Here is a 26,965-nt window from a genome sequence, read left to right as displayed (position 1 = left end):
TCTCCATCCATCCTGCCATGGAAAATCAGGGCCATAAATAGAGTCAATGTCCAGAGATCCTGTGCCATATTGAAGTTCAGTCCAGCCCAGCATCTGGCTGACTTATCATGTGTTTCCAGCTGCAGTCCCTTGCTGTGCTCAGTTATTTTGGCTCATGCCTGGAGCCTACATAGCTGCCAGCCATGTGGCTGCTAAGACAGCATGGCCATGGAGAGAGAACATGCAAGTGCATGGGGCAAGTGTGGGCAAGAGAGAGAGAACTTCTTTGTTCCTCTGGGATTATACTGGGTTTGGGACAGACCAGGTGCTTTTTCAAAATGACCAACTTCCCAGGCTTTCATGGGCTTTGCATGAGTCCAAACCCTCTAGTTAGACCGACAGCCTCTGTGGTCCAAAACCTTCCCCTGCTCCCCGTAATAATCTGGTGCTGGAGTGGGGAGGGAGTAGTGGTAATCCTCTCAGCAGAGTGCCTTGCTGCGGGCCCCTGGAGAGTGAAAAGTTATAGCTTCCTGGCTAAGCAAGCAGGCTCAGGCTCCCCATTCTACTAAGTTTCATGTCTAAGTCCCTTTCCTCTATTTTTTTCTAAATAATTAGCTAAACAATGATGGTAACACACTGACATGTTATTATTAACCAAAGTCCACAGTTAATATTAGGGTTTACTCTTGGTATTGTAAATTCTATGAGTTTGAATGGATGTACAATGACATGTTTTTACCTCTATAGTATCATACAGGGTAGTTTCACTGCCCTAAACGTCCTCTGTGTTCCACCTGTTTATTCCTCCCTCCCCGCTCCCACAGGCAACCACTGAGTTTCACTGTCTCCATAGTTTTGTCTTTTTCACAGTCTTATAGTGTTGGAATCACACACAGTATATACTCTTTTCTGTCTGGCTTTGCTAACCTAGTAATGTGCATTTAAGTTTCCTCCATGTCTTTTCATGGCTTGGCAGCTCATTTCTTTATAGCACTGAATAATGTTCCATTGTCTGGATGTACCACAATTTATTCGTTTACCTCCTGAGGGACATCCTGGTTTCTTCCAACTTCTGTGATTGGGAGTAAAGTTGCTCTGGGTTGTTGGTTTTGGATAGAGCGTATCATCACAGAGAGAAAGCCCTGGACTAGGAATCAGGCCTCAGATATACCTGTAATGGGCTGCAGGGACTTAGACAAATCTCTGAACAATTCTGACCCTTGGTTTCCTCAATCTACTTTTCCAAATGCCTTTGGTTTCTGCTGTCCACTGTGGCTGTATGCTTCCCAAAGGAGCAAAATACACCCTGGGATCCTGTGAAACCAGCAGGTAAACCAAGAAACAGTGTCAGGAAGCAGAAAAGAGTAGGGGATACACCAGGGGTGGGTGCTGTGACAAACAGCACCATTCCACATCCAACCAGCTGGGGAGTGAGCATGAAATGGGCAGAGAAAGCAAGTAAAGAGTCAGGACAGAGGAAAACCTCAGAAAGCAGAGGTACTGACCACCTCTTCCTGGTAGAGCCCAGCAGGCACCAAATGAAAACAAATCAGAGGACTATTTGGGCGGATACTGGATGCAAGGCTTCCAAAGAAGATATGCATGTATGTTTGTTAACATGGAAGGATATTCATGGCATAATTTAAATGGAAAAAGAAAGTTTCATTATATAAACCACTCTATGGTAGTGTGAATATGTTGTGAATATATCAATGTAGAGTATAATATAGGATTTTTTCCCCACATTATGAGTTTCCTTATGGGAATTGTATGCAAAACAGTCTCCTCCAGGGACTTCTTTCTCTTCCTTTCCACTCTCCATCCTTTCCTTCCTCTCCTCCTCTCCCTCTGTCCTCTTCCTCCTTTCTTCCTCTCTCCCTCCCGCTTTCTGCTGCTGTGCCCTGGGTCCTAGGCCACCCTGTGACAGGAGAGGAATTGATCAAGGCCCTGCCCTATCGGGCAGCTTCCCTGACAGCATGTAGCACTCTCTGACATTCTGCCTGCTTTGTGTTTTCAGTGCTTCCTTCTAGGATGTAGCCTGTGAGAGCAGCTCCTAGTTGCTGGGCAGGTTGGGCTCATCATGAGTGCAGCCCACCCACTGCTCCTCAGCTCCTTGGAAAAGAGGAGTTCATTATACTGCAGGCAAAATTGCAAAGACCAGAGAACCCTGCGTGTGTGGGCTGAAGAACAAATATAGAGGCATTTCATGTGTTTTGGTCCATTTTTATTCATAAATTTATTCCTTTCAGCTTGTAATAAAAATAGATTTATTACTATGGAAGTACTTTTATTATTAAAACTGCCATACAAATAAATTTTTTTATTGTCAGTCTGAAATTCTCTAGCCCCTAACCACTTTATCATTTGTATTGAAACATTTATTTTTATAAACCTTTTAAAAAGAAATTGTGAAATATAGCACACAGAAGAAACTGTGCAAAAAGGAAAGACAGACAGCTCAAAAATGTATTGCTGAGAAGATACCCAAACACCCGTGAGCCCAATCTCAGATCAGGACATGGAACATCATTAGCACCCTAGCAGCCCCACTCATAACTAAGTCCAATCCCCCCCCCACCCCTCCCTCCAAAGGGGATCACTATCCTGATTTTTACTGGTATCCCTTATGTGTGTATGTGTGTGATATACACATATGAAACATCACGTATGCATACCTAATGCTACATTTTAGTTGTAGCCATTTGCTAAATTTTATATAAATGAATTATATAGTGTGTATTTCTCCCTATTGTGTCTGACTTCTTTCATTCAACAGTGTGTTTTTATTTCATTTGGTTTCACTTCATTACTGTATGGTATTTCAATGGATGGCTATGTTACAGGTTATTTATCCACTGTTACTGTGCATGCACATTTGGTTATTTCCAGTTTGGGGCTATTACAAAGAGTGCTGCTATGAACATTATTGTATGTGATTCCTAATGCACTCATGTACACATTCCTGTCAAGTATATAGTTAGAAATGGTACTGCATGGTTATAGGGAATGCAAATCATCAACTTTAGCAGACAATGTCAAACAGTTTTCCAAAGTGGTTTCCCCAATTTTTATTCTTCATAAATTTACAAACTTGGGCTCCCTGTCCTCAACTACTTAGAAATCAGTCTTCTGAATTCTCACCATCATTGCCACTTTATTTCTTTAAATATTGCTCCATTATTCTCTCTTTTCTTTCTTTCCTGATTTATCCTCCTCACTTTATCTTATCCTCTATTTTGTATTTTCTGCCATTTTGTTCTCCAAGATTTATTGTGGATAGTGTCTCCTCATTCTATTTGGTTGTGTCTAGTCTAATCATAGTCTAACTCTTGGATTCTTAATGCCACTTTTTAGATTTATTCTAGAATTTTTACTTGGTTCTTTCATTTCATGGTTTTTAATTTGTCAAAATTCTCAATTGTGTTTTTTGACTGTGGTGAACATAATAAGCATGTTTACTTTAAAGTCTGTGCCTAATAACTAAAAAATCTAGAGCCATGTGAGTCTATTTAATTCCTTGTTATTTTTGTTGTGTTTTATTCATATTGGTTTTATCCTTTGTGCAGTTTTTGTTGTGTGGTAGACATTTTATTGAACATATCTGTATAGAAATAACTTACATTTACATCTGCCAGAAACTTGGTAGCCCAGGGGATGATCAGAGATACCAGTGACTTGAAGATGGACTTCATCCCTTGGAAGGACTTACCTACTTCTGGTCCAGTCTGGTTTCTAGGATCCTGTACTTTGAAATCTCAACTCAAAGTGACAGACATCATAAGAGCCCAGCTGAGTGGACCCTGGACTTTCATCTTTAACCCTCTAACTCTCTCAGCCACCCTGTGGGAATCAGAAATTACCCACAAGCAAAAACTGACCTCAAACTTGATTCTTAACTTCCTGAGCTCTGTTTTTACCTACCTCCTGGCCAAAAACTTCCCACTAGAGTCCTTCTTTTGCACATCAGTTTCCGGAGAGATTGATTTTTGGTAAAATGATGTAGACACCGGCCTGCAGTGTCCGTGTCATTATGGATGAAATGAGACATTCACACGAACTACCAAGTCCAGTGGAGGAAAAGGGACAGCATGGCTTTTCTCTCAAGGGTAACAAAAGCCATGGCCTCAACCATGACAGGCCTTTATTGTGTTTCTTCACCCATTAGATGATGGTCCTCATTTACTATGCACAGATTCTCTTTAGGTGGTTACCTTTTACAGAAAACAGAGGAGCCAATACTGCTAATCACATCACAGAAGAGGGATATTTGCAAATGAAAAGGCAAAAGTGGTTGAACCTGTTACACTCATCCTTGGAAGGTTTAGCATGGTTTTTAGGAAGTTGCTTTGCAGTAAATGTCCTCAATTCAGGTGAGGGAGTTTTAGCAAAAAGCAAGAGTCATAGTGGCCTAGGTACATTGCAGGCCTGATTCCCCACAGGAAAACCTACCCATGGGTGTGGGTCCTGTGCATCTCCAAGTGGGAGCTGGGCCCATGCCACACAGAACAGTCTACTACAGTAAAAGGAGAAAGATTTGTGCATTCTAAAGAGAAACTAGAGTACTGGAGAGATTGATTTTTGATATGAAACATTTGTAATGTATTTTTGTTATCAGAAGGTATCATAATAACTCAACTATCTTATAGCAAATATGTGTATGTATGCATATATATAATATACACATGTATAAATATATTACATATGTATCTTCTTATCATAGAGCAAAAGCGGGAACTAAAAATTCAGTTGCATACAATGTAGGTTAATAGAAATCAGTATTTTTGCAGTCAACCCATATTACCATGATGTTGTATTATCTTATACTGTACAATACTGATTGTGCACTGAAATGAGAAATTCCCAAAATTTTACAAGGCTTTCACCTCTTACTGTGTCCTTTCTCCAATAAAAGATAATAAAGTTAGCCATCCTTGTTTCAGCTTGGGGCTGGCCAGAGAATGAGTGCCCAAACACCAACCATGTGTTATCCCAATTCTTGGCAGTGTAGAGTGTGTTGTTTCAGGACACACACACACACAACTTGAATTAAAATCGAAGGCTCACTGTCTTTATAGTTATAGACTATACCATCTCTCTAGCTACCTTAAGCAGGAAGAATTTTTTTAAAGAGTATTTAATAGACTTAAGACATCTTTGGAAATGCTGGTGGAACCGGTTTTAGGTTAAATTTCCAGGAACGATAACAGGTGAGAAACAGGGAGCAGAGCCCACTCCCTTGGCCACATTTAGGAAGCTGGTGCCATTATCTTTCTCTGTGAAGTGAGTGATTCACACCTGCCTGGGTTCCCACCAAAGTCTCACTTTGGTGTGTGTGATTGGTGGAAATTCAATCAAGCTGCTTGTTATTAGCATGGTAGATTTTACATTATTGTCTTTTAAAATCTAATGCATTCTTCCTGCTGCTTTGGGAACAGTATAAAAAGCCACCACAATCCTTGTACTTGGCTCTAGAACTCCTTCCGGTTCAAGAATGACCCCAGGCTTCTTATTGATTTTTTACCTTTCTTTTGTTGGCTCCCTGGTGGCTGATACCAGTGGCATTCTACATTCATGTTTCCTCTACACCCAGCATTGTGTGAGTTGGCATCTCTATTTTAAGCTGCTTATTTGAGTCTTAAAACAGATTTTCCAGTGATTGTGCCTCAGTCCATGCACCGAAACCCTAGGAAACTCCTCTCTGTCACCTATGACCCACCCGGACTTTGAAATACTTCTCCAAACTATACCATGATACCTTCAGGCCCTCTGGCAGGGGACTAGGTGGCACTGTACTGATTTGTTAATAAGAGACAGTGTTCAAGCCTAGAAAAACGCCAAAAGAAAATTAAAGGTGTCCACTGGATATCTGCAACTGGTAGTACTGACACCGTATCCATTGCTGGGAGAGTGACAAAAGACTGGATAGGAAGCAAATAGATACTAAAGAAAGGCAGCCAAATAAAAGACATTTTAATATGTTTCTTTGTGCTTGCAAGTCACTGGTCATTTCAGTGAATACCTGGGTGTGGGGGGAGGGTGAATATTAGACACTAGGGTTCTCGTCATTGTCCCTGGAAGCACCTTGTCTCTTTTGATAATTTTCCATTTCACGTACTATGCTCAGCATTTCTACATGTGTACTTGTGTCTGTGATCTTTTGAAGATCTAAGCACATGAATCTCTGTAAAGATCAAAGAAATCTCATTTAATGTCCTCTCAAATTTGTGGGTGATTTTTTCACTTGATAATAAAGATTTTCTTAAAAAAAAAAGAAATGTTGTGTTTGATTCCCAAACTTTGAAAATTTCTTTCAAATACACTTTTATATGTTCACATATATTTATGTACATCACACTGAGTGACTTTCAGGGTTTCATGTTTACAGATTCCCATGCTCATACATGTGAATATGTGTGTACATACATACATATTATAAATTGTTAATTGTGAAGTAATGCTACTATGGGTTTTTTTTTGTTTTTGTTTTTGTTTTTGTTTTGTAGCATGAAGACTGAAATGACAAGCATAGCAGACAGATGTGTAGGACAGTGAATCTCAACCAAGGGTGACTTTGCTCACCAGGGGCCTTTGGTGATGTCCACAGACACTTTTGGTTGCCATCACAGGGGTTGGGGTGCTACTGGCATCTAGTAAGAAGAGGCCAGGGATGCAGCCAAACGTCCTGTAGTAAACAGGACAAAGAATTATCTGTCCCAAACGGTCAGCAGTGCTGAGGTGAGAAACTCTGTTCTAGAGGTAGAAAAGTTAGCATGCTATTTATTGCACAAATGTTTACTGGACACCTATGACATGTAAGACTATGTTAACCGTGGTTCAGAAATAAGGGAAATCTGAATGTATTCTATTCTCTCGATTTATTTAGTGAGGGAGTGTATCAGGCAGGGTCCCAATGGGAATATCTGGTTCGCACGGAGTAAGATAAGCTGAAAAAGCAATGAATTAGGGAAAGCACAAGGAACAGTGGGATTGCCTGGGCTAGTAGCAGTGCAGTTATTATCTATCTTCCCTAAACCCTACAGAACTAAGGTGTCTAGTGGATCCTGGAACCTGGAAGGGGGTGGAGTCTCCTAGTGTCAGGCATCTTGAAAGGAATGACTTTCAGTTGAGAGATGTAGCCACCTTGAGGTGACCTCGCAGGGGAAAACCAGGGGATGAAATATGTCAGCCTCCCCTCCACCTACTGTAAAAGCACTCCATGGGCCAACAGAAGCTAGAGAGTGTGTGTGTCCGTTGGTGTTTTGCATACAGCTCTGCATCCTACTGCCAAAAGCAGGATGGAGAAGAGTGAAAAGTGGATTGCATGTGGCAGGGGAAGTAAAGGCCAACCAAAGGTATCTGGGCAAAGAGTTACTTTATAAATAACTCTCATTTAAAGCAGCAATTGGTGCCATAAGTGGGACCTAACTCAACGGCTCTCAGCTTTTGGAAGTGTGAAAGATTTTTTCTAGCTCGATTAGCTCAGGGAAGGCTCAGTAAAGGATGCGGCATTTGAGAAGGTGGCCTTGAGGAGAGAATAGAGTAACCCACACACCAGTCTTTTCCCACTTTGAAAGGTCACCCTCTTCTTATGCATCCTGGGAGAAAGGATGGTTAGTTCCCAGGCCAGCCTGCTCTCCTTCCCACGGCTCCTAGCTCCTCAGAAAACTTTGCTGGGAAGCAGATTCTGCTTAGAAGGCTTCTAAGAGTGAAATAGCTAGGCTCCACTTCCCTTCTTTTGTCTGTTCATTTATCCTTCATAAACCACTATCATATATGTGAAAGTATTATTTCAATATGTGTATATACTGTATGAAAGTATATATAAATATTAACTATACGATATATCAATACATATCTCAACTGTTATGTAGGATTGTAGTAACCAAAAGGCATCATAACATAGGAGCACAAACATCTAAAACTCTGATATGACCTTCATACCCATGCAAGGTAATATACAACGTTAGGCCCACACGGGTAATGCCCTTGAGGCAGGTGTTCCAGGGCTCTAGGACCCAAAGGTCTGTGACTCACTGTGGGTCTGCGGCCTCGTGAAGGAAAAAATTCAAATTGGAGCCAAAGAGTTTAAAGTTTATTTATTTATTTGTTTTATATTATTTTATTGATTATGCCATTACAGCAGTCCCATTTTTTTCTCCCCTTTATTCCCTTCTGCCCTGTACCCCTCCTCCTGCCAGCATTCCTCCCCCCTTAGTTCATGTCCATGGATCATGCATATAAGTTCTTTGGATTCTCCATTTCCTATACTATTCTTAAGCTCCCCCTGTCTACTTTGTACCTACCAATTATGCTTCTTATTCCTGCATTCTCCTCCCTCCCTCTCCCTACTGATAACCTTCCATGTGATCTCCATTTCTGTAAATCTGTTCTTGTTCTAGTTGTTTGCTTAGTTCATTTTTGTTTTTGTTTTTGATTTTTAGGTTTGGTTGTTGATAGTTGTGAGTTTGTTGTCAATTTTACTTACTATTCATATTTTTGATCTTCTTCTTTTTCTTAGATAAGTCCTTTTAACATTTCGTATAATAAGGGCTTGGTGATGATGAACTGCTTTAACTTGACCTTATCTGGGAAGCACTTCATCTGCCCTTCCATTCTAAATGAAAGCTTTGCTGGATAGAGTAATCTAGCTTGTAGGTCCTTGCCTTTCATGACTTGGAATACTTCTTTCCAGCCCCTTCTTACCCACATTGTTTCTTTTGAAAAATCAACTGACAGTTTTATGGGAATTCCTTCATAGATAACTCTCTCCTGTTTCTTGCTGTTTTTAAGATTCTCTCCTTACCTTTAATCTTGGGTAATATAGTTATGATGTGCCTTGGTGTATGCTTCCTTGGGTCCAACTTCTTTGGGACTCTCTTAGCTTCCTGGACTTCCTGGAAGTCTATTTCCTTTGCCAGATTGGGGAAGTTCTCCTTTATTATTTGTTCAAATAAGTTTTCAATTTCTTGCTCTTCCTCTTCTCCTTCTGGCCCCTCTAGGATTCAGACATTGGAACGTTCAAAGTTGTTCTGGAGGTTCCTAAGCCTCTCCTCATTTTTTTGAATTCTTGTTTCTTTATTTTGTTCTGTTTGCAAGTTTATTTCCTCCTCCTGGTCCAAATTGTTGATTTGAGTCCAGTTTCCTTCCTGTCACTGTTGGTTCCCTGTACATTTTCTTTTATTTCACTATGTATAGCCTTCACTTTTTCCTCTATTTTGTGACCATACTCAACCATTTCCATGAGCATCCTGATTACCAGTGTTCTGAGCTCTGCATCTGATAGTTTGGCTATCTCTTCATCACTTAGTTGTATTTTTTCTGGAACTTTGATCTGTTCTTCTATTTGGGCCATAATTTTTTTTATCTTGGTATCCCTGTTACATAGTAAGGGGCAGGGCCTTAGGTATTGGCCAGGGCAGGGCAACCCATGTTGCTACATTGCTTGCACTATATGTGGGGGAGGGGTCTGAAAGGGAACAATGTTGCTTGTTCTACTCTCTGCTGGCTTTCAGTTACTTCCTCCACCACCCACAAGCAACACTGGGCCCTTCTGGTGCTGATTCCCAGGTGGGTGGGTTTTCTTACATTCTAGGACCCTGTGGGCCTCTCCAATGAACTCTCCTGTGAGAGTGGAAGTTTCTCGCACCACTGCAAGCAGCACAGGTTTTTTTCAGTCAGAGGTTTTGAATCAGAGGTTTTGAGGCTTCATTTTCCCATGCTGGAGCCCTGGGTTGCATGGTCTGTCTCGCTCCCCAGTTGTTCCTCCAGTTTATCCACATGCAAATGTGGGGCCACTTGCTCTGCCAGCCACCACCTCACCCACTTGACAGCCGCTGCCTTGCCCACCCTGGCCCTCCAGCTGCCATCTTCTGAGAGTCCTCTCCGCCCTGGCTGCCTATCTCCACCCCTCCTACTGGTCTGGACAAATCTTTCTTCTTTAACTCCTTGGTTGTTGGACTTCCATACAGTCCAATTTTCTGTCAGTTCTGGTTGTTTTTTGTCTTTAAATTTATTGTTGTCCTTCTTTTGGTTGTGTGAGGAAGCAAAGTGTATCTACCTATGCTTCCATCTTTGCCAGAAGTTGCAATTCAGTTTAAAGCTTTTCAGCGAAGCAGTGAGACAGAGTGGCTACTCCACAGACAGAGCAGCTCCTCTCTGGTGGGATTTACTTATTTCACTGAAGCTCATTTAATTGAGGGGTAGGGCATCCAATGAAGGAGTGGAATATTCAGGATCTTTTTTTCTGGGAAAGGGGTGGAGACTTCTAAGAAGAGCCTTATTGGTCATGTTGTGTCCTTATATGAGCTTTCCATTTCCAATCTCGGTGGCTTAGGGTGGGTCCTTTACTATGCTAATGTATTACAATGTACATATATTTAGGCTAGGGTGAAATTAGTCACCATGTTGATTTGAGTTGGTCTTCTGCTGGTTCTAAGCCATAAATGTGTTGGGAGTTGGTCTTACTATCTCTGTAGTCCTTGTAGCCCTAATGGGGTACAGCCGTTTCTCCACATACCCTATATCACCCTCACACACACCCCCCACACAGCTGTGCTCTCCTGTTTCATGGTGTGCCCCCTGACCCTCATGAACTGTCTCCTTCTTCTACTCTCCTTCCTGTGACTCTCTACTCATGCTCCAGGGCCTAGCTCCCCACAGGGAATGACCTCGATCCAGTAGTGACCTTTCTCCTGCCAGGAGAATACTCTCCCAGCCCTCAGTGCCTCCATTTAAGACAACATCCCAGCAAGAGTCACTGGTGGTCCCTGGCATCCCACTTTCCTCTTGTTACCGAGCTGCTTCTGCATTGAGAGCTGGTCCTGCCCCTTCATGGGCTGGAACTTAGGTCTGGTGACTTCCAGGGTCTTGACTTGTGCAGGAAAAGTTTCACAGCACTAGTCCAGGTGACAGAGTAAGTTTATTAAAGCTTAGGGCAGTGAGGTCAAGCATGGGACCCTGCAGACAGGATCCCAGTGGAGGGTGGGGGTAGTGAGCCCAGGACACACTGCCACTGCCCACTGCTCCCCTGGGTGCTGGTCTCTGTGGGGGCCCTTAGAGATCTGGATAGAAGAAGCAAAGTACATGCCTGAGGAAAGGGGGACATGAGTGTACTCGAAGAAGAGTTACTCCTGGCATCTTTTGTCTTGAGGGTTTTATCTATTTTCTATAGGCAGGAATTTTAGGGGATGTCCCAGGGGAGGATCTCAACAGAATATTCATTAGATTCCCAGGTGTGTCATTTAGTATGCTGATATATCAAAATGAGGGTCAGGGGTCATTCTCTAGCTATTTTTACCTTTGTCTTGAATAAGTCTGGCTCCAGTTGGTTTTGTGTTATCTGTCTCCCTGACTAAGTTGATTTAAACCACCCACTTTAGGTATCTTTGGTTAGGGAAGATAGAGTCTTGTGATTTATCAGCTGGCTATTAATTGCTCAGGCTTTGGGACATTTGTTCAGCCATTTGTTTCAGTTTCCTCATTGCACTTGCCTGGGAGTTTTCCTAGGTTCTCACTCACCTGCCTCAGGCTGAGCTCTCCAGGGCTGCTGTAGAAACTCCCATTGCAGTTCCCAAGGGGTCACCACACCACAGTGGGTGGCAGACAGTCCTTGTCCTATTGATTGCTCATTGGAGAGCTGTGGCATTTCTCCCTGATTCCTCCTCCAGCAATACACTCACATATTTCCCAAGGACCAGTATTGATTGTCAGAGATACTGCAGTCTAAACCCATAAGGTAAATGAAAAATATTTTTCTAATGTCCCTGTAGTATTCAAAGCCCCCTCTCTATGTGTAATTAACACCTTATATAATTTACCTTTGAACAATGTAGGTGCCCCCACCTTTCAAATTGTGACCCTAGGGCCTGTTAGCAATAAGAAACGGGCCCATTTTCCAGCTTTAAGCCTGTAAGAATGACACAAAGACCTACCAGAGCTTTGTAATTACTTCTTCAATGAACTAGATCAAATCTTAGCTGAGGGCCATTCTCTTCCCCAGCCTCTCTGAAGGGAGAGGAAAAGGAGAGCTTTGTTTTTCCAATAACAGAAGATTTGAAATGAAGAGACAGGATTGAGACATAGGAGCTGGAGGGGGAGAAGGACTGGTATTATAAGAGGAAGAGGACAGTGTAAGCACATCACAAAGGTTAGAAATAACAGATGTAACCTACAGTTTAAATGACCATTGTCTAAATATGTGAAAGTAGTTAATTATATTTAATATAGCAGGAGTTAAATTATAAATGATGTTCAATTGTGTCTTTTAAAGATGGCTTTTGTATTGAAAAATTAAATGTAGCTTATTTAGAGAAGGATACCAACTCATTGGCATAGAAATGTAAAGTCATTCTGTTTTCCCATTTCTGCTATTACTTGGTTTATGGGCACCCCCACACCACCCTCACCCCACATGTTAGTGAGTTCTCCTCATGATGTCACAGTTGAATTGTATGACTCTTTGGACACTTTTTGTTAAATTGCTAATTCCATAGTTATTTCAAAGTCAGCTTCACCCTTTCCCCCAACTACAGTGACAGAACTAGGCAGGCCTAGGAGGAATGGAAAATCACCAGGTGGGAAAACTGCACTGTGGGAAACTGCCTGCTGACCCTACCCAGGACAGACAGATGCTCGGCTAAGATTGGGGTCTGGGGTCGGCCTATCTGGCATAACAGGATGCAGCTTTAACTTAAGCCTGACAAGATGTATCAAGAACAATAGTCACAGAAATGACACCCAGCAACCACGTCTAGCCAATCAGACTCTGACACCCCAACCAGTTACCCTTCGTGGGTTTTTGCGCTTAAAAACCCTGCCCTAAGAACAACCGAGTGAGTCTTAACCTCCCTTGGTTGGCTCCACTTTCTCCACTCTGTGTGTCACGTTTCTGAAAGAACTGGCTAACACGCAGCAGGTGTGTGTTTGTGTTTAGAGAGCCCTAGGTGGCCCTGTCCCCTGGACATTTTCCTGAAATGCTCTCTCAGTGCCAGTGCCTCCCTTCTTTTCCCTGTATCCACTCCAGGCAGTCTGCCCATCACATCTTGTTTAAAGGTCCCACACCATGCTAGTGGAGCTATCTGTGCCTGCTCAAAAAGTATACATCTCTGTCACATACAGTATGACAGGTGGCTCTCCCACAGGCATATCCTATCTTGGCCATTCCACCTCTCTCCTGTCACCTCTGACATGCCCTAGCAGTGGGCCTTTTACCTGTCCATTGGCTTGTCAACTTTCAGATAGAACAATCCTCTGTCTGAGGTGGAGGGAGGCAGGGTCAGGTACATCCCACTTTATGACTGATTCTCTTGATCACTGTGAGGAGTGTGATTCTCTTGGTAAACCCCCTCTCTTAGCTTGGAAAGAAAAGGCAAGAGCTACTTTTCATGAGCATGACACTTCTTCAAAATGCCACCTCCTCTCCCCCAGCTCCCCTATCGTAGTTCACAGTGTTGTGTGAAGAGTGGGTGGGCAGGGCCGACAGGACTGAGTGGCACTGTTCTGTATATGCTCAGGAAGGGGGCTGCCCATGCAGTGGGTGATCCTCTCCGGAAAGTGTGGGCAATTTGCAATGCCTATTCTTGGTCATGGACCTATGTCTCCAGTTCCACTACTGGGCAACTGACAATGTTTTGTCACTGTTGTGACCACCCTTCAAAGGTAGACAACCCATCCCCCTCCCCAAATTGGGTTTGGGTGTCAAAACTTGATAATGCTACCTGTTCAGCAAGAGAGTATGAAAATGTATATCACTTAGGATTGAGGTCTCCAGGGAGAGCAGGGCCGGCCCCTCAAGCAGGTCCAAAATGACCTGAGGGATGGAGGGAAGGAGCCTGGGCTGTGTTTACTTACAATGGTTGGGAAATGGGGCCAGTGTGGCAGTTCCCTCGAAGGGGCAGGAGCTAGTGAGAATTGAGTCTCCTGCTGGTACCAAGGAAGGAGTAGCCAGGTTTTCTTATGAGTTTTCCCAGATTGGGGAGGGCTGAAGCTTAAAAACTGTCAGTAGTCAGACATAAAAAATGGGACCAGATTCTTTATTGCCTAGATTTTAGAGAAAACAAAGACAATGCTGTCCTTCATATAGTCACTGGAAAGATGGGTCTGGCCCTGCAAGGAGCAGACACAAAGATGGGATTAACTGTGCAAGGCTTTTTAGGAAAGATGCCTATGGGGGAAACATAGGGAGGGGGCCAGACCATTGGGAGGAGTCACCAGACTGCAATGCAAGTGTGACCTCGAGTGGAAGACAAAGAAAGACAAGGTTTGATGGAAATATCCTAGGCTGCCAGGTAGTGGCATAAAAGGTCAGCAAAGTCTTGGGATGTCTTTGAACCAAAATCAGCCACCAGAGGAGCTCCTGACAGGAATGGGCCTGCCCTCCTGCCCCTGCTGCAAGCATTTCTGGGCTGGAAGGCCTAGCCTTCTGGTGAACCAGTGAATTGATTGTGCAGCCCACAGCTGGGCCCCTGGTCCATTGTCCCTCCTGTGGCTGGAGAAGTGCAAGGCACAGTCTTGTGGCCATCGTATGTTTATACCTAGTTCAGTGATTCTTTCATTGTTAAAAAGCATTTTTGGAGTTCCTTTTCAGAAAAACTTCTTCACAGGATAATATAGAAGCAATGAAAGGGCAAAAGAGATTAATGGCTTTTTAAAAAAGACTCTACTGTTGACAATGTTGGACAACATTGTCCAGCTTGACTATTTGTCTTGGTATTTATTGGAAATGGCTCTGTGAATTTGGCTGTTGGAAGAAGAAGAAGAAGAAGAAGAAGAAGAAGAAGAAGAAGAAGAAGAAGAAGAAGAAGAAGAGGAGGAGGAGGAGGAGGAGGAGGAGGAGGAGGAGGAAGGAGAAGGAGAAGAAGAGGGAGAAGGAGAAGGAGAAGAAGAGGAGGAGGAGGAGGAGAAAGGGAGGAGGAGGGGGAGAAAAACAATGTGTACTTAAATGATCAAAATTGTCACCATTAAGGATATTCCAAGGAATGTATCACAGGATCTGAGGGCAATTTCAAGGAACAATTGCAGATATATTTTAAACAATAGTAACATCATAAGACTAAGTGTCCTGTTCTCCAAGGTGACTTCACAGGGTGGACCATTTTCAGTTAATATAGGATTTCAGGAGCAATAATAAAGGGTAAAAATAGCTCTCCATGCTACTTTCACTTGCCCCCTGTGTGTGCCTGGGCAGGTGGGTATGTGTGGGGATTATTCACCATGAAGCGGATGGGCAGGACTCTCCCAAAGCTCCAAACTTAATTTTGAATCTGTACTTCCATATTTTTTTATCAAAGGGAGTTTCCAAAATATTGCAACCTGTAGGGCCCACAAAGCCTGCATCCACCTCAGTTATGTACTTTGTGTGTGTTTCTATGGCTTCCGTTCCCCCATCCTCACACTTAGATCCGTCGGGTCCTTACCTCACGTTTCCACTGTAGTCAACTTTAGGGAAAGGAGCTCTTTCTTCAGACCACTAGAGGGCATCAGTATGCAGACAATCTTTGGACTTGGGCAGGGTGGTGGAGCTCCAGGGAGGAAGGAGAAAGATCATGCTCACATTCCTATAACCAGCAAATCCTTTTTTCTTTTCAAAATATATCTCCCTCCACTTGGCATGTTTCTTCCTTGTTCAGAATCATCCTAGTATTTCTTCTTCGTCTCCTACCCTTGTATAAGGCCACACACGCCCCTCCTCTCTACTTTTTGTTGTCATGACTATCGTCTCTTCTTCGAGTGAAGGTTGAAGGACCCCATTGTCTTCAGGAGAATAGACCAGGGAGACACACAGGCCATGGAAAGACCACTGAACTGGCTGAACTGGCCATCAGGGGATATGAACTCAGGCTCGGATCGGTCATTGGCTGTGCGATCTTGAGAAAATCACCTTACCTCTTTTTTTTTTTTTTTTTTTAGAGGGGTGGGGGAAGAGAAGAAAGAGTGAGAGAGGAACATCAATGTGTGGCTGCCTCTCCCCCTACTGGGGACATGGCTCGCAACCTAGGCATGTGCCTGACTGGGAATCCAGTTGGTGACCGTTTGGTTTGCAATCCAGCGCTCAGTTCACTGAGCCACACCAGCCGGGGTTCACCTTGCCTCTTTGACTCTCAGTGGGTTTATCTGTGTAACAGGAGGGGGAGTCCTCTGAAGTTCTATGTGTCTGTGTGTCCAGAAAAGACCTGGATCTAGCTTAACATACTCATTTGAAGACAGAAGCCTAGTTATTTCCTGACATTCACCAAGTAAACAATCAAAATGAGTGGTTAAGAGCTCAGCTCTAAAATTCTAAAACCAGCTTTCTTAATATTGTTTATAATCTCCTGATAAATACAAATCTAAATTAAGGACTTATTTGTGTTTCCAGGCCAACATGTAAGAAGTTTAAAAGTTATCTCTCCGATTCACACAAGCAAAAAAAAAAAAAACACAAATTGAAAATCAACAACTCTTGATCCATCAGATAACTGATGTCATAGGGCATCTTTAAACAGAGATAAAGCTGCTTCCCCCAAATGGAAGAGACAGACAGGCACACAGAGAATCACAACCTACTGGAGGTGAAGATCAGGAGAAGCAAACTTTGCAGGTAATCAGGACCACATTCTTTTTATTTAGCATATCATGTCCAACTTGTAACAGAAAATGGCATGTCATACTAAAACAACAACAAAAAAAAACAAACCAAACCCCACAGACTGAAGCTACAGCGAGGCGTCATAACCAGACTCAAGTATGGCAGAGATGTGGGATTATCAGAATGGGAATTTAAAACAACTGAGGTTAATATGCTAAGGGCTCTAACAGAAAAAGTGGACAACAGCCAAGAACAGATGGGTAATGTAAGCAGAGAGATGGAAACACTTAGAATCAAAAGGAAATGATAGCAATCAAAACCACCAAAACAGAAGTGAAGAATGCCTTTGATAAATCATCAATGAACTGGACTCAGCTGAGGAAAGAAGCAATGAGCTTAAAAATGTCAACAGAAACGTCCAAAACTGAAATTCAAAGAGAGAAAAGAATTAAAATGACAGAACAGACTACCCAAGGACTGTGAGACAATAACAAAAGGTGTAATATACCTGATTTGGAAAACCAGATTAAGGATTTGTACCTATGTGTGTGCTACTCATCCACCACCCACATAAGCCCATATCATTCTACCCTGCAAAACCCAGAGATGAATGAAGAACCATGTTTTTTATTACAACTGATAACATTGCCATAACTTATTAAATTATTGCTCTTTAAGAGAAGAAAGATTTCACAGGGGATATGCGAGAATTTGAGGCAGGGGAAATGGTTCTTACCCAGCAACCTCATAAACCTCATTGAAATGGTCTTGAGGTGACTTCTACCTCTCTTATCTTCTGCCTGAATCCCCTACTCCACAAAAGATGGCTGGTTCAAACTGCTGGACTATGATCAGGAGGCCTTGGAGCTGATATTTCTTCATGGTATAAAAGTGAAGTTTCATGCCATTTCCAATGGAACTCTTCATGGTGCTGGGGAATACTGGACCAGAGATTATGGAGTAGCACGTGCAAAGGGAGAGTTTCCCTCCTTGTTCTGCCTCCAAGGATAGAGTCTTGACGTATCCTGACCATATTTATTTCTCCTGTTCCATCACTTTCTCTTCATTTCTATCACCTTATTTACCACATTCCATCCTTATTCCTACTTTCCCTCACCCCCATCCCATTTGCATCCTGCTTAAGGTTCTTTGGTAGCTCTGTAACCACAGAACCAGCTCAAAATGCCCCTGTCCTGTTTAACAAGACACTGAGTTGCTCTTCAGAGAAAACGGATCAAAACCATAAGTCATGCAGCTGATGCATGTGCACAGGAGAGAACTTGGACCTCCAGCTGTACCTGGAACCAAAGTCTGCCCTGCATCCCCCCCTTATGAAACCAAAGGACCAGGACAGAACCAAAACTTGAATACCAAACCCCTTTTCAGAAGCAAAGGGCCATTGTCCAGGAAGACTGGTACTGACATCCCTTACCATAATGTCCAGGCTCCAAGGTCCTCCAGCTAAAACTTGCCCCCTCTGTGCTTCCACATACCTGCTCCCCATAGACCCCTACAAACTTGCCCTGAGCTCTGGATCAGGGAGTTTCAGCTTTGGGGCATTAGCTCCCTGTTCTTCCCCTGGGTGGTGCAATTGATAATAAAATTGCCATCTTTCTTCACTGCAGTTCTCCGGGTCTAGTGTGTGGCTCTGCTGGTTCTGAGTGGATGGACTCTTTCTGTTCTGTAACATGCCCTTCTTGACACTGACATTCAAAGCCACCTGTGACCCAGTGAGATGACCTCCTGTTGCACCTCTCAGACATGTCTCTTTCATAGCAGCCACCAGGTTGGTGTTGCACTGAGCCATGTTTAGTTTCTGAATCCCAAGGCATCTTCTTATTTCTTGTCTTTACCTCTGCTATTCCCTCTGCCCTAGGGAGAGCTCACCCACTCTTTGGACTAAATAATCAGCAGTTCACTTTAAGTTACTGTTCAAGTGTCCCCTCTGCCAGGAAGTCTTCTCTCAGAAACCAGTCCAGGCACTGTGTCTCTCCGAGGGCCTCCTGTAACACAAGCATACCTCTGCTCTACCCCTCGCCCTGGTCTATCATTGCTTCCCTGTTAGACTTCAAGTGTCCAGAGGGCCAGAATGATGTTCCTTTCTCAAAACCTATTATCTAGAACAATACATGGAACAAGGTCTGTTATACGAATAATAACTGTGAATGAGTCAATGAAATGTAAAACTGCAAAAGTGAGCTGTGAAAAGAAGGTAAATGTGTTCCTAAGGGAGAAGAAAAGAAAAGATAGACAAGAAAAACTGAAAAGAAAAGATGGGAAAATTCTATGTACTGTTTTAAGTGTAAAAATTGTGTGATTAATGTTCAGCTTTTATGCAGACAATGAAGGACATAGTTTAAGAAATGCCTTTTGAAAAGAATATTTTTGGAAAAGCTTAGAGATAAGAATCAGAAAAGCTAAAATGGAGTTCATCTGTCAGAATGGTAAATCCATTTATCAAAAGTCAGAAAGCAAAAAAAAAACATAAAAAGGTGAAAAGCATAAAAATAGATGACAGCAGAAAGATCAAATATAGGAGTTGTATCAATAAAAACAATGGATTAAGATTCTCTTTGAAAAGGTAGACACATGGGGTCAAAACTCCAAACCTGATCAGGTGCTGTCTAAACTTTACACACCCAGAATAAAGAATCAAAACAGGCTGAGACAGGAGTATGGACAAAGACACAGCAGAAGCACTAAAAGAGGAAAAATATGGAAAGTGGAAATTACCATATTAATAGAAGACAAAGTAAGGTTCAAGGTCAAAGAGTTTATGAGACAAAAGACCTTTTATTTTACTTTATAATTCACTTAATTTTTAATCAAAAAGTTAAATGTACATAGTCTAAATTCTAAAAAATTCTTCTGAAACTGTGATTGATGGTAAGAAGTACATGTTTGGTCCTGGGCCGCACATCTGGTAGAGCTCCTGACCCTTTGGAAGTTCCCAAGTGATGAGAGCCAAGGTGGCTTTGCTAGGTTAATGAGGTGGCTTTTGAACTGCATCTGAAAATGGGTGCTGGTTGCTACAGGAGGCAACCATGTGATTAGAGGGTTGGAACTTTCAGCTGCACACTGCTGGGCTCCAGGAAGGGAAGGGGGGCTTGAGGTGGGATCAATCACCAATGAACACTAATTTTATCAATCATGCCTATATAATGAAGCCTCCATAAAACCCCAAGAGGCGGGATTTGGGGAGCCTCAGGGTTGGTGAACATGTGGAGGTGCTGGGAGAGTGATTCTCCCAGAGGGCCAATGGAAGCTATGTGCCCTCTCCCTGTACATCTCTTCCATCTGGCTATTCCTCAGTTGTATCTTTTCATTATAAACTTGTGATCTAGTGATTAAAAGTTTTCTCTAAGTTCTGTGATTTGCTTTTGCAAATTAATCAAATTCAAGAAGGAGGGCATTGGAACCTCTGATTTATAACCAGTCAGTCAGAAGTATATGTTGCAGCTGGTGTCAGAAGTGAGATCGGGGAAAGTCTTGTAGAACTAAATCCTTAACCTGTAGAATCTGATGCTGTCTCTAAGCAGAGAATGTCAGAATTGAGTTGAGCTGTAGTTGGTGTTGGAGAATTGTCTGCTTATCCAGTGTGGGGGGACCTCCCTCCACCACACTAAAATTCAGTGAGCAGAACATAAAAAAATTCTAAAAAGATATAACAAATGTATTAGTTCCTTACCCCTCACTGCCAACCAATTTTCTAAGGGCAGCATTTCTCAGCTTTTCTTATATGTAGTTCCATGTTAAAATTATGAGACATGAACTGACCTCAGGTGGTATTGTCTTCTCATTATCCTGACAAAGGGTTTGGGGCTTTTGTTCTTGTTGTAACTGCTTTCATCCTTCTCATGTAGTTATATCACAATATGGGGGAGTATCTATACCCAATATTGTGTTAGTGAGGAATATGCTTGGCTGCAAATAAAAAAAATCACTCTGAACACTAGCTTTCAAGCAGTCAAGAGCCGATGCACTAGTCTTATGATGTCATTAGGAACCCAGACTCTCTCTCTCTTTTTTTTTCTGTTCTGTTTTTTGGTTTGTATTTTTTGTCTTCATGGTCACAAGATAGCTGTTGCACCTCTGACACTGTATCCATTGTTCAGGCAGGAAAAAAGGAAGAAAGAAGAAAGAAAAATGTTCCCGGGGGCTCTTAGCTTATGTCTCATAATAAGGCTCTGTGTCATGGGCCACCTCTCAGTGCAAGGTGTAGGTCATAGGTCCTATCAGTAGGTGACCTATCATCAGTAGGACCTCTCAGAGCAAGGTGACCTATGATTGTCAGGATCAGTAGGCACCTGGCCTCCAGAACACAGTTGAAGTTTTGCTCTATGGAAAACAGAAGTGTAGAAACAGGCAAAGTAACCAACACTGTCCAGCATGGGTGTTTTTATTATCCCTACATCATGCTAACCACTTAATCAACAAGATATTTTCTTTCTTGTACATTTTGTTTGTTTGTTTGTTTGTTTTGCCTAGAGCCACAGCTTGCCTCATTAGTTTCCATTCATTTACTTTTTTATTCTTGAACTTGTGGCTAACTTTTCCATAAATACTAAAAGCTCTTTAAGATGTCTCTCCATATAGCTTTCAGCAGTTTAAATCTGTTAGATAAGCTTTCACTGCAGCCTTTTTCAGGAGACATCACCACCTGGGCCCCCCATCCTTCTGCTCTGGTCTGAGCCAGTGGTTCTCCGGACCAGTGATTTTCAACCTCTTTGACCTCATGGCACACATAAACTAATTACTAAAATTCTGTGGCACACAAAAAAATATATTTTTTGCCGATCTGACAAAATCAGATGGCTATTGTTGTGTTAGCTGTTGTCATTTTTTGTTTGACAATCTAAGGGAGAAGAGGTCAGTGCCCTTGGCTAATTAGTCAGGCAATGCATGTTTTAACATTTCCTTCAGCACACTGGTTGAAAATCACTGCTCTAGACTGAATTTATCTTTGTCACTGTCCCCGGAATTCCCACCAACCACTCCCTCACTTTTCTGAGCAGTCTTTTTTTCACCTTGAATTCCCACCTAATTTTGTGGGTCATATCCTTTAGATGGTTTCTGGAAATAAAAAAGAAGAAAATGAGTAGTTGCTGTGATTTTTGAGATTTGCATTTCTACCCTATCACTTAATCTAAAATGGTGCCAGTCTAGGATTCTATGCTGGAATTGGTTTCTCGTGGAGTTTTGGAGCGAACCCTCACTGCTTTCTAACATCTGCACTTTGAAGTCCAATGCTGTTCTCATTACTGATCCTTTGTGGATGACCTGTTTCTAACCCCACCCTGGGTGTCTGTAGGATGCTCTCTTTAACCCAGCATTCTGAAATTTCACTCCTGTGTATATGGATGCATTTTATTATCCATTGTGCCTACATCTACTAAGAAATAATCTGGAACTTCTTATCCTTCAGTTGTGAAAAGGCTAATTTTATTGTTCCTTGGTAATATCTTCTACATTTTCTTGATTTTTGTTTCTAGAGATTATAATACATTTAGGAGTTGGATTCCTCCAATGTGTCTATTTGTCATTTTATTCTAATTTCTTTTTTTTAAGTTTTATTTATTCATTTTTAGAGAGAGGGGAAGAGGAGAGAGAGAGAGAGAAATATCAATGTGTGGTTGCCTCTCACCTGTCCCATACTGGGGACCTGGCCTGCAACCCAGGTATGTACATTGACTGGGAATGGAACCCGCGACCCTTTGGTTCTCAGCCCACGCTCAATCCACTGAGCTACACCAGCCAGGGCTATTCTAATTTCTTAAAGACTTTTCAACTTTGTCTTCCAAACTCTTTATTATACTTTTTATATCTTACTACATTTGCAGTTTCCAAAGGCTGTTTCTGGTTCTCAGATTGCTGCCTTGCTTTGTAAACAGCCCCCTACACTTAGGTCACAGCCACATCATATTCCATCATCTCTGAGGATGTTAGTTATAATTTTTAAAGCCCCTACATTGTATTTACTTCTGCTAATTTCCTTTTTGTTTGTTTTAATTTCACTCTTTCATACCAGAAGTTTTCTTCAGAGGTCTGCTAACTCTCAGGGTTCATGTTTAAGAATGAAATGCCAAATAACTAATTGAAAGCCATGTAGATGAAAGTTAGTGACTTTGCTGTATGGTAAGCAAGTAGCCACCTAGCTTTTCCTTTAGGAACCCAAATGTCCATGTAGCTGGACTTTTCTTTGGCTCTGTGCACGAAGGCATAATTTCTCCAGCCTTGCTCCCCAAATTCTGAGGCTGATAGATGCATTCATCATTCACGATGCATATTTTTACCTCATTCTCAAGTCTTCAGTCTTCCATCCCACCCTGGCCCTGCTCTATGCTTAATGTATCTTAGTTTCAAGATTCTCAGGTTCAATTTAAGACAAGTATTTTTCTCTTGCTTTATATTGGCAACAATAGCCAGACTATGTAGAGTAGTGGTGGGTAGGGTAGGGGATGTTAGATCTAATTCCTTCTAAAGATTTTCAGAATCCTCTGGTCGTTAGTTATATCTCTTCTCTGGTTTCTTTGGTATTTGTTTTCTCCAATTCTTAAAGCTTCCCAGTGCTTGGCCAGGCAATACCTCCAACTTCTCATCAGTTTCCACCTCTACTGCAAGTAGGCTGGAACTTTGTTTCATTGCTAAGTCTCGAGGCTGCCATCCATTCATGCTCCCTTTTCACATAAAGTAATATTGTCTGGGGTCGTAGAAGTCTTCTGGTTTCATCAAAGATGCAATTTCAGTTTCTCCTTGTTGTTTTAATATGATTTTGGAAGGAAACAAAAACTACCTTTTCTCTATGACTTTTAAACCAGAAATCTCATTTTGTTTTGATAAAAGTTACAATTCACAGTGAACATATAATTGACACAAACTTTTCTCTGGGGAATAATGTTACATCAAAATACATAAAAGCAAAATATTTGATATTCACAGAGAAATTGACAGAATTAGAGTGATGGTAAGGAAGTTATACTTCTTTAAACCTCTGACAGATCAATAGGCAAAAAAAAGGTCAGAGAGCTGAATAATGTAATTAATTAGCTTGATTAAAAAGATATGTTGCAAACTCTGTACTTTACAGGGAATGAAGAAACAAAATAGAAACCTGAGTAATAGATCCAAGACCATATGAGAATGTGTTTCATGAAGGAGTTAGCATTTCAGATTGGTAAGTAAAGGTAGATTATTTAACAAATGGTGTTGGGAAAACTGGCAAATGATCTGGAGCTGTAAAGAGACTCATGACCTCTGTCTTTTAGTTATTGCTGCCAGTTCTTGGCAGAGAGTTTGACCATGGGGGCCTTTTCCCAAGAGTCCTTTTTCCTGGTCTTTCACACTGTACCATAGACTACTTGCTAGGAATTTCAAAGAACAATCAGAATTAAGCCACTTGACTTTATCTGGTGATTTTCATGGCTGTACTATTTTGAAAGCTAAAAAGTCCTCCATATTTCAACCCTTTTAGCTGATTACCCTGTAAGCATTTGGCAGCCTTGACGACATATTAGGTTGCCCCATCCCAGAGGTTGGGAGGGGGCTTGCACGTGGGTGGAGAAGGTTAGGAAGCCCACATACAGAGAGCTGTCTGTGATGAAACCTTCATAAAGCTCTCTAGTGCTATCTGAGGGTTCCCGTGGGGCTCCAGCAATTCCATTGCCTTCTGAGTGCTACCGGCTCTGCAAAGGCCTTCCTGACACTCTGATTTTCTCCTCATGTACCCTCTCTCCCATCCAGGAAGGATGTGGAAATTTTGTCATTGCCACTGACCAGTCAGGAAGATGCAGTATCAGCCCATCTGCGAACTAGGTGGAGTCAACCAGGCAAACGTGTGCCAGCAGGTGAGCATCAGCTCACCCTCTTCTAGACACAGCTGTCCCATGATTCTCTTCAGAGCCTTTCCCCAAACTTTATTTTGTGTGAGGCATTATATTCCCTCTTAATTTATCTCTTTGAACTAGTCTCTGGTTGCCCTTTCTTTCTCCGACATGTTGTCTGCCTGATGACAATGGCCTGGTTTGATTAACTATGAATTCCCTTGAGTGAGTGCATTCCTGGGCGAGCCTAGGTGGGGCAGAGGCACCCACTGGCAGACTCGACAGGAATAGGAGTAAGCACACCTTTGGTGACTTCCCCCTTTTGGGAGCATCTACACATTGTTTTTCACAAGGTAGAGCTCTCAGTGGACAGGGCTTTCTCTCTTTCCCACTACTCAAAGTCCTCTCCCCACTCGATTTTACTGTTGTCCCTTTACTGTAGGAGCACAGCTACATCTTCAGAAGTGGAAGATCTCACAGGAGATTTAGGGCCATGCCTGGACATAGCCCATGTCCTTTCTACCCACAGTTCCCTGTTCAGACCTCAGTGGCATGTCCTCTCACCACTGCCTGCAGGCTGTGAAGTGCAATTTAACTGGTATGGCTTTGGAGTGCATCTCCCCAGTCTCTGCCTTGCTTTAGTAGTAGTGTCTCCACCCTGAAGGTGTGTGTTCCTATGGCGACTAAGCTGTAAATAGTTCTTCTTTCTTTTTTATGGAGAAGGGAATTTTCACTGGAGTATCCACATGTTTCTTTTAGTGTAGTTGTCCTTAACCTGATAGGCACTGGAATTCCCAGGAGAAGCCTGTTGCCAATGCAGGTTCTTGGTACCACTCCAGGAATTCTTGCAAAAGGGCCCCAGTGCAGTTGGGGTATCTGTGTTTTGAACAAGCAACCCAGCTGATTCTGGCACAAGGGCTTCTTCGACTCATACTTTGAGAAACATTCCTTTAGAAGCTCAATGTTATTACAACAAGCCAGATGAAATTGAGTGCCTCAAGGAGAAATTCTGTTCAGGATAGGACAAGTGAGACCAAGAGGCTGGATTCTTCCTGAAGGAGTAGTAGTTCAATGGGGAGACCTTCTGTCCAACCTTGAGGAGGACGCTGTGGGAGTGTGTCTGCGTGCAGCTTAGCACAGGAAGCACTGAGGCCTCCTCTTATGATGTTTCTAATTCAATTTTAACCATGTCCTCAACTTTAAGACAGTGTTGTTTTTCACATTTTAAGATTTCTGATATTGGGATGTATGTTACAGATAGTGGTGTTTTAAAGTAATAATTGACAACATATTTTATGTCATAGGTATATAAAATAATAGTGTGTCTTAAGACCTGCAGTGTCTTAGATCTATGAAATGCGGCACTTCACCATCAGTGTGCGTGTGCTCGATGTTACCTGCTTTGCACTTGTTTGCTTTAACACACCGCAGGTCTCACACCACGAGTGGTGATCTAGTATTCTGATCAGAAAGTCCACCTGCCAGAGTGCTTCGGTTATCTCTGATGGATATTTTTCATCCATATAATTAGCATAACAAATGCTGGAAATAGATTTTCATTGGTGGAATAATGGTATTCAAGAAATGTGACTTGGTTAGAGTATACTTTTTTATAGGCTTTGTGTGAACATAAGTTTTCTTTAGCTTCTTTGAAAAAAATTTCCATTTTTATTGAGATATAACTGACATATCACATATAAACACAACACACCCACAACATATTAATTATATATGCAGTTGATGACAAGGGACCATTGATAACAATGTCATAGAAATATAGTTGTCCTGCAATATAGAGAATAGCACAAAATAAACATTAAAAGATAAAACAGAAATATGTTGTTATTATGTTTACAATATGCAGATAAAGATCAAGGAGGAGTACAAACCACTATATGTATATACACATATTTTTACATATGTCCTGCACATGTATAAAATTAGCCTCCATTCTATCTTCTATCAGCCAAAATGTTAATAGTGATTGTCTTCAGATTATGTGTGGTTTTCTTCTTCTTTATGTTTACATTATCTGTCCTGTCAGTTGTCTTATGTGAATATGTGCTATTTGTACACTGAGAAAAAAGAGAAGTTAATTTTTTACAGTTAATGAATGGAAGGTAAAACATTTTTGTCAAGGCACTGACGCCCTACCTGTCCTCCTGTCAGTCTCCTTAGCATTTCCCAGCAGCATTTAGTACACAAGTGCTTTCTCCTTTTCAACGCCTTCCAAAGCCCTGGCTGGTGTGGCTTTGTTGGTTGGAACATTTTCCTGGAACCAAAGGGATGAGGGTTCAACTTCTGGTCCAGGCACATATGATCTTCTTTCTCACATTGATGTTTCTCTCTCTCTTCCTCTCCCCAATTCCTTTCTCTCTAAAAGCAATGAAAATATGTCCTTGGGTAAGGATTTAAAAAATCTTTGAAAAATGTTTTAACAGCTTCATTGAGGTATAATTTACATACCATAAAATATGACCACGCTAAGTGCACAAGTCAGCAGTTTTTAGTAAATGCACAGAATTGTGCAACCATCACCATAAATCAAATGTAGAACATTTCTGTCACCGGAAAAGTTTTCCCATGTTCGTTTGCAGTCCTT

This window comes from Phyllostomus hastatus, unplaced genomic scaffold (assembly GCF_019186645.2).
Source record: "Phyllostomus hastatus isolate PE091 unplaced genomic scaffold, TTU_PhHast_1.1 phas_scaffold_55, whole genome shotgun sequence".
In the NCBI taxonomy this organism is placed as follows: Eukaryota; Metazoa; Chordata; class Mammalia; order Chiroptera; family Phyllostomidae; genus Phyllostomus; species Phyllostomus hastatus.
The sequence above is the reverse complement of the archived record's forward strand: the minus strand, read 5'-3'. Positions refer to the sequence as shown.